A 2,967-nucleotide genomic window follows, 5' to 3' on the forward strand; every position below is an offset into this window, starting at 1 on the left:
TGTTTATTTGGTTTTGGTATTGTTTCTGAACACCCCCACCAAGAATGAATTTTGTGTGTACTTTAGTTAGAGACTATGAGGACTTTAACTATGCCAACATGCAGTTCATTTGTTAAACTTCAACCTTAGAGGAGTCATTGTAGATTAATGCTACCTTAAGTACAATAACCTACATTGGTCTCACGAAGCTCAAGCCGAACCTACTCGAACAATCCTATTTTTGTGTGTGTGTGTGTGTGTGGGGGGGGGGGGGGGGGCTAGCTAATCCTTCAGTTGAGTCTCGCCATAGACTCAAAAAACATTTAGGGGGAAACCAAAAAACCAAACCTCAAGTCGTTCGTCTAAAGGGACAACAGACAATTGAACCAAACTATATTTTGCCATTTAAATCTAACTTAAACCAAGTTAGGAATGGAAAAATAGTTTGGAATGCCCTTCTATATGTATAAATCCCTATATATATAATTTTTTTAGCATGACCCACCCTGTAATTGGTATCTGTAGCTGATCTAAACCATGATAGCTTACATACAAGGTGCATATAGGTTAAGGTCTTATGTAAAATCCCACTCATAAGCCCAACTAAAACCACATAAATGCATGAACACAACGAACCAGAATGGCATCCACTGGGAACCACCAGCAGCAACCTTCGCTGAAGGGACCTACATCTCCAACGTGGGTCTCCAAACTACATCCAGTGGTCGCCTCTGCAGTTCAATCAAGGGAACCCCTCTACATGCTGATCAATCAACACCTCCAATCATTGTGGATTTATCGTTGTAGATTATATGACTTTTTCCAATGGATTACAGACTTTGTTTCCAAGGGGTTAAAGCATTGCTGCAATGGAATTACCAACAACATAATGGAATTACCAACAACATTGTGGAATTACCTAAACCGTTGTGGGATTACCTTCTTTGACTTTTGTTTTCCTATTGCTGGATTACATCAAGCTCAAGGACATTCGGAGGCGTAAGTTCATGTTGGAATTCATCCCCATGGACAGGCGATGATTTCCAAAGGGGGGACTGTAGTGAACTAGGCCTCCGACCTCAACCTGTCTTTGAAGACCTTCAGGGGACAGGAACTGTTATTTCATTGATTTGAATCCAGAAATACAAATTATCTCATCAAGAGACTATTTAATTGTATCCTGAATTAAACAATTGAAAGAACACTCTTCTTTTTTACATATTCATTACTATTTTAGAATATCTTGATAATCAAATGTGTATTTAGTTCATACCATTTCTAAATGTTAAAGTGAACCACTCATTTAAATCAACTGTGAAACAGTATTAATGATTTTTAAACCTCAGCAGATTTTTGGTCATACAGTTTAAATGTCTATTTACGAAGTAAGTGTGCATTTTAGTTTTCTGTCTGAATGAGGAGTAGTGATGTCGGTCGAAAGTCAGAGACAAACAGAGACGAGTTATTAGAACAAAGTGTCTTGTTTTTAAAACTAGCAGACAGTAAATAACTTCAACTGACACCTGCGTTTGTCTCACTTCGTCATAACATTTCTCCGTCTGTACTAACCGTTCGTAAACATTCCTGCTGTCTTTTGACTCCTAGTGACCCTCTTGACATCACTAGAACCACCCCCCTGCTGGTTGTTTCAACCAATCAGGAAGTGCCACGGAACAGGAAGTGTATACCCCTTTAAAAGGAACACTTCGTGGAACTATTCAGTTCGATGCTGGAAGTTGGATCCTGGAGTTCAGTCCTGAAGTGCAGTCCCTGAAGTGCAGTGCTGGAACTCAGTCGGAGCCTTAAGTCTTAGGGCTAAGTCTTCAGAACTTGGAGCGGATGGATGGGACCGTGTGCCAAGGGGTCCCTCCCTTTAGCAGAGTCACGGCTCGCATCGCTGTGCACTCAACCAGAGTAGTAAATGCTCCACTTCTAAGGAAGCTTATTTACACTGTAAAGGGTTCGTACTAATGGACTTCTGTTCCGGAGTGGAGGTATCCCCATCTAAGGTAACAAAGTCTCTGCACGTCCTGAAGTGTACCGGAAAGCTGAGCGGGGTGTCGGAGGAAAGGTGCAAAGTTCTGGTTTCACACATAGCTTCCATCTAAACCTCCTTTTAAATCTATGTCTCTTCTTTAACTTTTCTATTTGCCAGTAATCTAGATGCCTTCAGAGGTGAATAAGCCTCGATCAGTAATGTTCTGTTGTCTTGTTAGTAAAGCGTGCCAAGTTTTTATTAATCAGAAACAGATCAGCAAATCAATGTGTACATGTTTTGATGGTAAATTTTGATTCTGTTAAATAAATGACCGCATTTATTCTGATGGGTCAAAGATAAAATGGCGTCTCATGTCACTGATTAAACAATCCACTCACAGTTATCTCGGTCACATGGCATTAATTTAACTCGAAAAAGAAAAGAATACGTTGTAATTAACAATCAATATTCTTTGTGCTTGAACTAGCTTTAAGAATAATTATTTAGTCGTGTGTCTACAGCAAAGCTGTCCTGACATACTACAGTGTAAGGATCTGATCAATCCAGTTTTCAAAATTTTAATTGAAATATTTTAGAGGTTTAAGCCGCAACGAACGGTAAATCTAAAATATTGCAGTGGACTCCATTAGCAATTAGCATAGCTAACGCTAATGGCCCGTTTAATGACACTTTAAATGGTAAAAAGTCCTAATCTGATTCACTAAGGCAAACTGACAGAGTCGCGTCTTTATAGTGAAAATGTAACGGTGAAAAATCCGTTTTTAAGCCGTCCCAAAAGGCGTTTTTGGATCGGTAATAACAGCTAAGCTGAGAAGCTAAGCTAAGCTACAAGACCACTCTGGCTAAAGTAATTTAATTGGAGGGTTAGAGACTGATTTTTCCTCTTAAAGAGGTGGTGCCTGCATAACGAGGTTATTTGCATAATAAATGCATATCTTATGAGCTTAACTCATAACTAATAAATTATATAGATATCCAATCACAAATCC

This window comes from Nematolebias whitei, chromosome 10 (assembly GCF_014905685.2).
Source record: "Nematolebias whitei isolate Nwh7 chromosome 10, NemWhi1, whole genome shotgun sequence".
In the NCBI taxonomy this organism is placed as follows: Eukaryota; Metazoa; Chordata; class Actinopteri; order Cyprinodontiformes; family Rivulidae; genus Nematolebias; species Nematolebias whitei.